This window comes from Leptonychotes weddellii, chromosome 12, assembly GCF_054177405.1.
Source record: "Leptonychotes weddellii isolate Sample4059 chromosome 12, ASM5417740v2, whole genome shotgun sequence".
Taxonomy (NCBI): Eukaryota; Metazoa; Chordata; class Mammalia; order Carnivora; family Phocidae; genus Leptonychotes; species Leptonychotes weddellii.
This window is the reverse complement of record NC_138380.1, coordinates 63893155-63906808: the sequence shown is the minus strand read 5'-3', so window position 1 is coordinate 63906808 and position 13654 is coordinate 63893155. Positions and strand designations below refer to the sequence as shown.

The 13654-nt window shown below is 37.0% G+C and overlaps 1 long non-coding RNA gene across 2 annotated transcripts in view; it reads left to right on the top strand.

Annotated features, from left to right (window-relative positions):
* LOC145716565 (uncharacterized) overlaps positions 1 to 13654 on the top strand; it is a 102201-nt gene that overhangs the window by 82706 nt on the left and 5841 nt on the right. The gene's annotated exons all lie outside the window — the stretch shown is intronic.

Below are 13654 nucleotides of genomic sequence, written 5' to 3'. Positions count from 1 at the left end.
ACTTCCTTTTTTTTTTTTTTAAGATTTTATTTATTGATTTAAGAAAGAGATAGAGAGAGAATAAGTAGTGGGGAGGAGCAGAGGGAGAGAGAGAGAGAGAGAAGCAGGCTCCCTGCTGAGCAGGAACCTGATGCCGGGCATCATGACCTGAGCCGAAGGCAGACACTTAACCGACTGAGCCACTCAGGAGCCCCGATACTTTCTTTATTAAAAGAAAACTTGCATGTGACTCACTTTATCAATTCAATTTTTAAAAATTATATATGTAAAGAAGTTTTGGTCCCTAAAATAAGACTTAGCCAATCCTACATTTAATTAGAAATACCAAAGAAGTAATCTTAATACATGTGATTTGGTTTGGGGATGTAGATGGGATAATGACTGAGAAGCATGCAGCCAAGTTCAGTGAATTCAGAATGTGTATGGAAGGCATCTAGATAATCTCCATCCATAAGTAATCTTTATTCATATTTTCCCAATCTCTGACTGAATTTCTATGACAGCTCTTTGTACTTCCCCTGCCTCCCTCTGGTGGTTTGCATTCAGTGATAGTAGCTAAAGGAAACACTGGAGAAGTAAGCGCTAGGATTCATGTCATACCAATGAAGTGAATTGGAATAACTGAGTTGACCAAGAGTTTACTCTAACAGAACCTGTGACTCTTTCCAAAGGAAACTTGACTGGCAATTTCTTCTCTAATGTAAGTTGACTAACGTAAGTTCACTGCTCTGCTGTTGCTATTGGGCAAGGTAGCTAATGGGCAGGGCTTCCTGGGACCTGAACTAACCGCTGGTAGGAAGCAGTCAGGTAACAGAGCTCTGTTGTAGGAGTGAAATACACCACACCTTTGAACTTAAGGCTTTAGGCTCAGGAAAGTTTTGATATTCTTTGGAAAGATACAGATGGAACCTAATGTTTATCAAGAAAACCTATTATTATCATGGCTGATTGATACACAGAAATATATAGTAGTCTTTAACCAAATTAAAATATGTATTAAAATGGACTTATGTATTGTATGGTGACTAACATAACATAATAAAATAAAATTTAAAAAAATGGACTTTTTAAAAAAGAACTGATGGGAAAGGAAGGAAGGAAACTAAAATGAACTGAGTGCATACTAAGAGCCAGGTAATTATATTTATTACATTATCCTCACATCAAATGCAAATAAACATCCCCACTTTAGGCATAAGGAAACAAAAGTTTGCAGATGTTAAGTGACTTAGTACTAAGTTCTCACAGTCACTGAGGGGCAGAGATAAAATTTGAAAACAGTTCTTCAAAATCATGCTCTTTTCATATTTCACACTGTATTCTAGAAATACATACATTTAAAATCAATGTTAAGTAATGACAGTTTGAGAATAAGTTGTCAATAATTTTTCTTTTTAAAAAATAATTGTGCTTTAAAAAGTATGTGAAATTTTGCTTTGGAAAATAAATAGAAGTTTGGTAAACATTTATTGTCTCTTAAATTGACAATTTGAGGATTGTTAAATATGTTAAGCACATTTCATTCTTTCTCTTGGTTAATAGATATTTTACTTTATATTTTTATAGAATTCTAGTTTGTCATACATTTTTAATAATTAATTACAAATAATGACAATATATTTCCCTTTAGAGTCTCTTCATGAACATTCCTTAATGTGCACTTAAGCGTCCAACTCTTAATTTTGGCTCCAGTCACGATCTCAGGGTTGTGAGATTGAGTGCAGCACTGGGCTCCATACTGGGTGTGAAGCCTGCTTAAGATTCTCTCCAACCCTCTCCCTCTGCCCCTCCCCCCCAACAAAACAAAACCATTAGACAAATATTATTTTCCTAGGTCAACTATATTGGCTATATTGACTTTTATCTAAATCATACAAGTAAACTAATAATCACACTTTGGAATGATTATTGCTTAAAGACAGATGTAAATTATTTATGCTCTTTTTTCTAACTTAACTGTATTGAAGCAATTATTCACAAGTGCTTCAATGTCAGTTTCAAAGTTGCTCTCTGTGGAATCATGCTAATTCTAGAGTTGGCCACCAAGGTAAATATTGGACTAGATTACCACTAATACTCCTTGATTAACTGTTTCAATATTCTTAAAATATGTAATTTAAAAATGCAGTACTATATTCTCTCCTTCTATCAGAATTAAATGCAGAGTCTATACAACCAGAGATAATTAAGATAAAAATCAAAATACTCAATTCATCAAGGATCTTCTTAGCGCAGTATCAGTGGTGAGGCTAATGTTGATCCCAGGGCTCTCCTAAACCAAAGAACTGTGGGAAATAGAGCCAGCCAAATGTTTCCATCTGGTCCATATCAACTGCTGTTTTAGAGTCAGCTTAATTAAGCATTGGCAAGAAAAATGCTGAAATAATTTAGAAAGGTGTAAAGAGAAGCCCATTAAAACAAATACATAACAAGTGAACTTTCAAATATAAAAAGCAACACTTTTAGGAGTGGTTTGCTATACTGCCATCAGTTAATACTTTGTTAAATGCCACGGAGTTTCATAGTTCATGGCACTGGATTAATTGCAGTTCAATTCTAATTTGTCTCCCTAGAACAGAGATGTTTCTCATGGAGCTCTATGTATATACAAATTCAAGACTTGAAACGGGCAGCAAACATCACTGTAGAGTGCACAAGTCCACCCACCCCAGTTGACGGAAAGGTAAACTTTCTCTGTGCACATATGTATATTTACAAAAATAGTGCATTCAATCTATAGTCCTTTTAAAAAGTTGGCTGATAATATTTACTAGATGTGCTGTCTGAGCATGATATTATCATTGCTCTTAAATGGGGTGCTGTTGATAGTATTTACTAGAACAGGAAACAAAATCAATAGCACAATTGGAAACATAGTCTAGAAGCTGTTTCCCTGATTTATTTTTAAGACTAAGATATTTATCATAGTCATTCAGAAATGTCTTTAAAGTTATTTTTTTTTAAAGATTTTATTTATTTATTCATGAGAGACAGAGAGAGAGAGAGACAGAGGCAGAGGCAGAGGGAGAAGCAGGCTCCCCGTGGAGCAGGGAGCCCGATGCGGGACTCGATCCCAGCACCCTGGGATCATGACCTGAGCCGAAGGCAGACGCTTAACCGACTAAGCCACCCAGGCATCCCTTTAAAGTTATTTTTAATTAAAACTCAGTGTTTCTTGAAAAATAAAGTAATAAAAGTCCTATTTTATTATAAGAAGACAACAAGAATTTGATTGTCATATAGATGAGTCCTATGGTAAAATGTGCTTTGCTGTTTTCACACAATACTATCAAAGACACAAAATTCAACAGCACCCCATTTAAGAGCAATGAAAATATCATGCTCAGACAGCACATTTTTCCTTGTATCAACATAAATATTAGATGCTTAGAGAACAAGTCAGAATATGTCTCTTTTGGCTAAAATAATTCAGTGGAAGCAGGAACAAATGCTGTAACATAAGGATTCATGCATTTTAACATAATTGCTTGATGGGATTTTACCACAGGAAATCCTAACTATTATAAGCATTATACTAATGGGGATATATAACTATCTTCTGGCAAAGTTTTGCTTTATTAATTGGATAAGTTTATAAACTATAAACAATTTTACGATATGTGTCAAAATCCTTAAAACATAGAGACCCTTTGACAGTGATTTTTTTCCTACAGATATAATCATAAATTGGTTGATATTTAATTATAGAAATATTAATTATAATATTGTCTACTATGGTGGAATTTGGAAATAATCTAAATGCTCAAAATAATGGATTTGTTAAATAAACTTTGGTACATCTACACCATGGAACACTGTGCGGCCATTAAAAATTGTATTAGAATATTTAATTACCTTATTATATAGATATTTATTACATTAACACTTTTTAAAAGGTCTACAAATTGAATGCACTGTTTTTGTAAATATACATATAAGAAAGGCTTGAAGAATAAAATAAAATGATTTTTCTGAGCTCTTATTATGCAGCAGGCACTCTCAATATACTATCTTCCTTAGTCCTTTCAGTAGCCTTTCTATGTAGATACCATTATTGTTACTGTAATTTTGTAGCTGTGGAAACGAAGTCTAGGGGGCTAGGTAAAATATTAGTCAGGTTGGTTGTGTAACAAACAACCCCCACCCCCAAGTCTCAGTGGCTTAAAAGAACAGATTTCTTTTTTTTTTTTTTTTTGCTCAAGTGACATGGAGCTACGGGACAGCCGAAGCTCCCTCTGTGTGTCTGCTTCCCATTGCTTTTTTTCTGTGACCAAGGCTGAAGGAGCAGCACTGATCTTGAGGGTGTTGCTCTCCTGGCAGGGGGTTGTCAGGCCAGAGGAGCCAAACTACAAAATGGCATTTCAAACTTTGCTCAGCTGGGGTAAGAACAGCTACTCAGTCACCTCCCATTGACCTAAGCAAGTCACAACATGAAGCCCAAAGTCAATGTATCAGGAACAAATAATCCTTGTCTGAGTAAAGAGAAAGTGAATAATTAGAAACACACACACACACACACCCAGTACAACTGCACAAATTTTCACAGCAGAGTCATCACAAAGATGATACTAAAACCTCTCCAGGAGGTGGGTTTGCAGGTGATTTTCTTTTGCTTATCTACATTTTCTAACTTTTATAACATGTAGGAATTGCTTTTGAAATATAGAAAAGGGAAAAAAAGAAAAGACAAAATAAACTAACTTGTATTTGTTCTGGGTTTTATTTGGTGTTGCTAATAGGGATGTTCCCTGTGGTGTAGCTTTGGAGCTGAGAATAAGACAGCTTTACAGAGGGGAAGGGAAAGTTATACTCATCTCACCTTGTTTGGCCCTGCCTTTAGTCTGTGTTCTGGTAACTGCAAGAATACTTAAAAAAATGTTTGACAATAATCTCTGATAAGGAATACCCCACAGATTAAAAGAGGACACTTAAACCAAGTGGGAGTGCCATTTCAGAGAGGTCCAGTCTCTATAATTAAAGCTTCATTCATGATACCAACAGCAAGTTGCAATAAAAAACAATGAGTTAGTACTAAATTAGCAATACGTTTAAGACAGAATGTCTGCTGGTCTTTCTAATTACATCTCTTAAGAGTGCCCTGATGGTGATTAGCTGTTAAAAATATATTTCACAAATGTAATTACTAAACTATTAAGGGAAATGAATCTCAGTGGCCAATGAGGAATAGTCATAATACACCCATAAAAACAACAGCAAACGAAGGTGGAACACATTCAGTGATATTATAGAAAATTGCCCAAGTTTTCCATTTTACCTCTTAACACTGTTTTGCTTCTTTGGAAATTCCCACCAGCAGGAGGAAAAAACAACATATCCTATCTTACATTTCATATTTGCCTTTCCTAATGAACGCTATGGTAACATTACTTAAATGTAGCTAAAAATAGTCAAATTTTGCAACATCTGTGCTTGAAATAAAGGCAACCCCTGACTGCGAAACAATAGACCACAGATAGTTACAATATCTAACCTCAGCAATATCTGGTACTCAAAGAAGGCCAGCAGGAATTCTTTAACCATATATTATTTTCTCTGTTCAGCAGTATCTTTTCCTTTCTCTCACTGTATGTGAAATCTGTGATCTGCCATCTTGGGCAGACACTCAAATAATACTTGTAAATAAGATAAGCCTCTATATCTCTCACAGTCCTTAAGGTTTTAAAAGACCAAAAAGAGATAAATATTCAAAATGTTCAATGAGTAGGCTTGTGATATATATTGGACAAAAAAAAAAAAAAGTGCCCCTTTGGCAGCTCTGTGTAAATTATACTCATGGTATATCTTGAAATGGTATTTTTTTAGCATGACATTTCTCAGGAAGAGAGAGGTGTTATATAAATGTTCAAAAAACAAAACTAAACAAAACAGCCCTCAACAACACCATCAAAAAACTACATTAAAAAAATAAGCAAAGCACATGAATAGAAATGTCTCCAAAGAAGAAATACAAATGGCCAATAAGCACACGAAAAGATGTTCAACATCACTAATCATGAGAGAAATGCAAATCAAGAGCACAGTTGAGATACTACCTCAGTGGGAATGGGAGGAGAGGTTACTGTTTAATGGGTACAAAGTTTCAGTTTTGCAGGATAAAAAAAGTTCTGGAGATGGACGGTGGTGATGGTTACACAGCAGGATGAATGTACTTAATGCCACAGAACTGTGTACTTAAAAATGCTTAAGATGGTAAATTTGTGTTCTGTGTATTTTACCACAGTGAAAAATAAAAATAATAAAAAGAAAGACAACAGAAGAAAAAAAGCAGCAGCTCCGAATGACTGGTATCATTTCGAGTTCATCACTGACATGATGGGAAAGGATTAAGTAATTGGCTGGGGTGGGGCTGAGGGGTACTTGCAAGTGCCAGTTTGGAGACAGGGATTCAAGACCCAGCCCTGTAATCCGCTACTTGTGGGAATTGGGGCAAGATGAGGACTATGGATGTGTACAGTGAGAAACCGGACTGTAAGCTCTCTAACTTCCAGGAACTCTACCAATGTATGAAGATGGAGAATGATGAATAGAGAATTGAGTAGTAAGCACTGCAATACTCCGTGATCGGGGACAAAGGAAGGAGGAGAGAGAGAGATTTCCTCAGGGAAGAAAACTCCGGCGTTCCCAACAGTAGCCAGGATCTTAGGACCTAGAGGATACATTGTGTACTCTTCTCTCTCTCTATGGGGCAAGGTCCCCTTCTCCCCTCCAGAGGGCAGCGTGCCAAACACTGAAAACTCACTTCCATGACACTGCTTAGAGAGGAGCAGATGCCTTGCTTCAGCAGGGAATGGTTTGGAAAGAATCATGAGGACATCCATTCCTGGATAGCTCCAGCCTGTGGCCAAGAAAGAGAAGACATTCAGTCAGGGCTGTTAGCTATTTTAATAGCTCTTCTCTTCCACTTGTGGGCATTGCGCAATCCCTAGGGACACGCAGTGACACAGGTACCTTGCACTACCATCAAAAACAGAGGGCTGCGTCGCCATCAAAATGCCTCAGCAGTGGTTTTGCCCAGTCAATAAGCATATCGGTGGTGGGTGCTGAAATCATCAGAAAAAAGCAAAAAGCAAAAAAAAAAAAAAAAAAAAAGCATAAAGCAAAACTGAATCACAAACTAAGACAGACAGACAGTAAGATTTTCAACAGAAGCTAGTCAAATGGCCAGAGGTCCCCAATCACCCTACTAATAATTATTACAGATGGATTGCCTGTGTGGGAACTAAATAAAGTCTATCATTATGGGACAGATATCAGATTTTGGCCACAACTAGACATTTCTATGTTAAGTCTCTGATTTCTTACTCAGGGTTGTAGAAACCTCAAAATGTGCATCATTTCCTTATGCTAAATCCTGTTTGCTTGGTTATACGTGTACATGAACACAGTAAACTTCTGGAGTCATTTCATTTATTCAAACAAAAAATTGTATTTGTTGATCTTTTATTTTGTGCCATATAGTGTGCTAGATCTTGGAAATACAGTGAACAAAAATATATGAGATCCTCACCAACATGGCACTTAGAGTGAAGTTGAGAAGACAGATAACAAAAGAATTGGGAGAATAAATGCAAGATCATAATAAGTACTACAAAGCAGAGAAAGAGCCCTCAGTCAGGCTGAAACAATATTTAAAGTGCTACACTGTGGGGGAATGTAATGAATTTGACTTCTGTGAGCTAAGGGGAGACACGAGGCTGGAACAGTGAGTTGGGATCAGATTACACAAAGCCCACGTGTTGTGGGTCTGAACCATGTCCCCCTAAAATACACATGTTGAAGTTCTAACTCCTAGTACTCCAGAATGTGACTATATATATTTTTTAAAGATTTTATTTATTTATTTGACAAAGAAAGAGATAGCGAGAGCAGGAACACAAGCAAGGGGAGTGGGAGAGGGAGAAGCAGGCTTCCCGCTGAGCAGGGAGCCCGATGCGGGGCTCGATCCCAGGAACCTGGGATCATGACCTGAGCCAAAGGCAGACACTTAATGACTGAGCCACCCAGGTGACCCAAATGTGACTATATTTGGAGCAAGGCCCTTTAAAAAAGTAATTAAAATTTCCTGAGGTCATTAGGGTAGGCCCTAATCTAATGTGACTGATGTCCTTATAAGAAGAGACAATGAGGACACAGACACACCCAGGGGGAGGAGCATGTGAAGACACTGGGAAAAGATGGCTATCTACAAGCTGAGGAGAGAGGCTTCAAAAGGAAATGGATCCTGTCAACGCCTTGATCTCAGATTTTCAGCCTCCAGAACTGTGAGCAAATACATCTCGGTTGTTTAAGCCACCCAGTCTATGGTACTTTGTTATGGTGGCCCTAGCAAACTAATATGCCATACAGGTCCCTTGAAAACTTTGACTCTATAATCTAAGATCCATGGAAAAGACTTTAATGTGTTTTAATGGGGGCAGAGGGAGGGGTGGTGACTTGGAGGCAACTTGGTAACTTGGAGGAAAATTTGGAAGGGGGTGGGAATGGAAGCAAAGAGACCAGTTAAGGAAGTGGTTGCAATTTTCTAGAGAGACATTGCCTATTCGGAAATGATTTAGGAGGTAAAATTGACTAAATATTGTGGATTAAATATTGGGGAAAGTGAGGGTGAGGAAGGTGTGCAGGATAAATCCTAGGTTTCTGACTTTTATAGCATGACTGATGGGGGTGTCACTTAACTGAGATAGGGTACACTGGAGGCTGATCAGGTTTTGTCAGAAGGCTCGTAAGTTTAGTTTAGGACCTGAAGTGGTTTTTATTAAAGACCAATTTCACAGTTTCTTAGCCACATTCTCCTAGAGACATGGGTTTCTTGTGGGCACACTTAGGGCTATATTACCAACTCATCGTGACTTTAAGAGCAGTCACAGAGGCGGTGGTTAATATACCTTAGTGTGTTTCCTTAAATGTCTGTAAAAAAAAAATATATCTATACTACAGAAGAAGATTGCTAAACGGCCCTGTAGGAAAGAAACAGGACACTGTTGTCACTACTACATGCTACTAAATATCTAGCTGGCTCAGTTGTTTGTTGAATCATTTAGCCAAAGAGTTGGCAGCGGGCAGAGCAATGAAGAACAGGGGGTGGCAGGTAGTAAGCCAGGACTGAAAGGGACAGCGGCATGGTCAGGTAAGGCGGGCGCATATGGGGCCTTAATACTGGGTGTTTGAGACAGCCTACAAGTTCAATCAGGTGCCGAGGAAAGGAACAATGATTGAGAAAGGAAAGTGGAAGAAACCAAAAAAACCATACCCTACATCATTGTATAGGCTGATGGAGTCTGCATTCCCTTGTGCAATGGTTCACATAGATAAGACGAAGCTGACTACCTCTTCTCAATTTTCATCTGTTAAGAATTGATGCTCCCAATCTCACAAAACTTAAATTTTTGACTAACTTATAATTTCCGGGATCAAGTTCTACAATATGTCATAGGATACCCTCAGAAATCTTATGGAAGCATAGTTCTACATACAGTTAAAACCTCTATTGCCATTTGGCATATACACAAAGAAAGATAGGTGTACATTTACTGCACAGATACTGACATGAGAGTTATATATATTGGGGATTTTACCAAAAGCAAATCTCCCATGTACTTAGTCAACAAAAGAGAGGAATGAGTCAAAGCAAAATGTAATATATTTTCCAGTTGGATATATTGGAAGTGTGGCTACCAGAAGGCATGTGGACTGACAAAGGAGGGTGGGCTTTTTTTTTAATACACTCCAATTAAAGCATTAAATGCAATTGTTTTCCTTAGTTCTGCTTCTACTGGCATTGAATTCTCATGTAGCAATAAACAAAATGAAAGTCGTAGTAACTGTAAATAGTAGTTGAATGGTCTGGTGGGTAGGGTCATTCAAATATTTTTAATTAACCCAATCTGAAATGAAAGTCCATCAAGGGTATCACAGGTAGAGTGCTGCCCTGGTATTGAGCTATTTGTATGCTAATAACTGTGTGCCTAGAGCAGTGCTTAAGGCCTTTACTCTCATCACCTGAATTAATTAACTCAACAACCATAACAGGCGAGGTTTGCGGTGAGAAAGTAGGAATCTGGGATTCAGTATCAGATCTTAAGATCTTGCAGTCCAGGGACCCAGTAAATATGTAGTAAACTCTCCCTGATATTAATTTCCCCAGAACTGGGTTAAAAGTTGGGAATTTGGGTTCCTCTTTTCTGCTCCCTTGTTCAAAATTAAACAAACTAGGTACTCAATACAGAAAAAACTGGCTATGAGTTTTCTACTTCTCACTAGTCAGGAAATGACTGACATACCTGTGCACTCAGCAGTCAGGAATATTTAGAGAATTAACTTCAAATAGATTGCACTTATATTATACCCAAATAAGTGCCAGGAGAGAGTAAATCAATTAATGAAGTGAAAATTTCAGACAAACTAGGAATTATATATTAGATACGTGGTTCTCACATTTTCAGTTTATGGGTAACTTGAGTGGCAAAGGAATTCAAGAATAATTTGTCCCACCATTTATATCTTCCACTGCATGTGTGTGTACACAAATGTGTACTCATTGTATACATATTCTTTTTTGGAATTGACAGGAAAAAGATGTTATTAGTTCATGCTAAGAATGAAAGTGTGGACAGTGATTATAGACCAAAATTGCATAAACATCAATGCTACAAGAAAGAAGTTCATGAGCCATCAAAAAAGCCTTGTGACCTTCATTTATAGATGAACAACACTAGATATTTTCCCAAACAGGTCATTAAATTTTAAATATACCATAATTATAGGGACTCTGATAAATAGGTGATAAGAAACATTTAATATGATCCAAGATTTTCATTTTTATAGGATATAATATATAATAGTTACCATGATTGAGTAATGTATAAAGCTTTCAACATTGTCTTTATATTATAACATCAAGGAAAATTTTATACATGTACTTCTTTAGGAATGTATTTTAGAATTAAGTTAGTTTTAAAGGACTCTTCAGTTGAGGTTTGACTTAAGGGTCATTCAATTAATGATGCTTGAATCAAAGACTCTGTCCCAGCTACATTTTTAATTTGAGGACTATGTTTTACATTCTAAAAATATTAGGAAATGATTTCCAAAATAAATTGATAGAAGTGTCAAAAAGGACTTGGAACATCTACTTGTTTAGGGGTTAGAAAGGATGAATTAATAAGGATGTTCTTCTGGGACCTAGACAACAAAATAACTTTGACATCAAATTGAAAGGATTAGAAAGATTTTTCATCTTATTTTTTAATACTGTGTCTTTATGCATGTATTTAAGTTATCATATGCAATATAATGAGAGATGGTTGAATAAGATAACAACAGTGGCTCCTTGTGTCAGTAGCCAAATTGGTAACAGCGTGTCAAAACCATTTGAATCTACTAAATTATGTTGGTATTTGCCCAACTATACCAGCAACAGTAAGGCTGAAAAAAAGACTATTTTCCAAAACAAGATGTCATTGTAGTAAGTTTGGAAAATAAAAACTAAAACTAAGGTTTTCCATCATGAAATCAAATTAGCTAGATGATTTAAAATGTTTTAACTTTTCTGGTTATTTTGCATTAATCACAGTGGAAAATAATATCCTGTTGGGTTTAAAGTTTGTCGACGATTCCTGTCTTTCAGTGTTCAGATATATATATTTTTTAATATTCTAAAATAATGAGATATTTTTTTAAGATTTTATTTATTTATTTGAGAGAGACAATGAGATAGAGAGAGCATGAGAGGGGGGAGGGTCAGAGGGAGAAGCAGACTCCCTGCCGAGCAGGGAGCCCGATGCGGGACTCGATCCCGGGACTCCAGGATCATGACCTGAGCCGAAGGCAGTCGCCCAACCGACTGAGCCACCCAGGCGCCCCAGAGAGAGAGATTTTCTAATATACCTTTATATAATAAGTTTTTTGTGGGTTTGGACTATGAACCTGCTTATTCATTTTGGAAACAAAGCCAATAAAATTCTACTTCTCTCCCATGAATAAACAGGAAGAAAAAATTACAATGATAATAAAAAGAAGTCTTTTGATATTTTTCAGCACGTACATACTCTGCAATGTTTCTGAAAGATAAAATGGTTCAGTATATATATTGACATATATTAACATACATATATATTGTGCTGAGGACTATGCTGGCACTAGAAATGCCACTCTGAGTAAGAAAGGCACAGCAATTCCCTCCGAGAGCTACATTCTATATAAAGATACAGAGAAGAAAAGAGGCAGTTGTAAAATATATGCTCGGGAGGGGTAAGTTCTAGGTTCCAGGAGACATTTAGTAGCCTTACTCCACTCAATTGCCCAAGATATATTGTAATTATTTCCTGACTTCTTGAGAGTCCATATGATGAAGCTAAAGTCCCTCTCATTTTCTGAATGCTATGGAAAATAATAGAGAAAATTGTTTTTTTTTTTTCAAGAGTCTTACTTAACCATCATTTATATAGCATTAATAAGCCAGAGCATGAAGCTAGAGCATAAAATCAGAACACTAAATGTGGAGGGTAAATATTGTGTATATGTGGGGTTTTTTGAGGGGATATATTGCTTAAGCATGATTGGCTTTAGGCTTTTCAGAGATATATTCTCGAGGGAGTTGTGCTCTCTTGCCTCATTTATATAAAACAGTGATGGACATGGTTTTCAACTTGTACCAGGCTCCCATAAATAACCTCTGACTTGTGGCAGATTGTATTCTCCCAAAGATGGTGGCTCCAATAGGATAGATATATCATCCCACATTATCTTCTTACAATGTGATGTGGACACTCTTCCAAGAGGTCGGGGCTATGGTCCCTCCTCTTGAATCTGGGTACTTTAGTAACTGACCTGGCCCTCAGAGTGTGGCAGAAGTAACTCTTCATGACTTTCTAAGCTCATCTATTTTTCCTTGGCTCTCTCTTTTTCTTGAGACACTTGCTCTGGACTCAGCCACCATGCTGTAAGGAAGACCAGACCATAACACATGGAAGAGCCAAGTATGGGTGTTGTGATCATTAGTATGAGCATCAGCTGCCACACATGTAATGAAATAGCCTTCAGATGATTCTAGTCCCCTACCTATGAGACTTCTAGCTGAAGCCCCAGACAGCAAGGAACGAAGTCAAGTTGTCCTACTATGCCGTGTCTAAATTCCTGGCCCACAGAAATGGTGAGATATAATAAATGATTTTTATTGTTTGAAGCTACTAAATGTTAGGGGAATTTTTAATGCAACAATAGGTAGCCATATTAAAATACAGCTCAAAGACTTCAGGTAAAAGATTAAGTAAGAGTATTTGGGTCTATTTCTAGCTCTGCCACTAACTAGATGTTTTAGTCTACTGTAACTAGTCTTGCATAAGCCGCAATACCCTCTGGGTCTCAGTTTTTTCATCTTCTAGTTGAGAAAATCGGAACATGTCCCTTTCAGCCCTAGGATCCAAGATTCTGTGATGGGGGCATTCTAAATAAGGGAGTATCAAGAGATGTACCCAATGGGTATTTGTTGAATGAAGGAACAATTTAAAAATGAGATAATATAATAGCCATTAACTAAATACTTTAGAGTGAATGGAGTGGAATCAATATATTGATTGTCCTAAACACAGTGATGCATATTTACAACATTTGAAACAGAATGAAATGCTATATG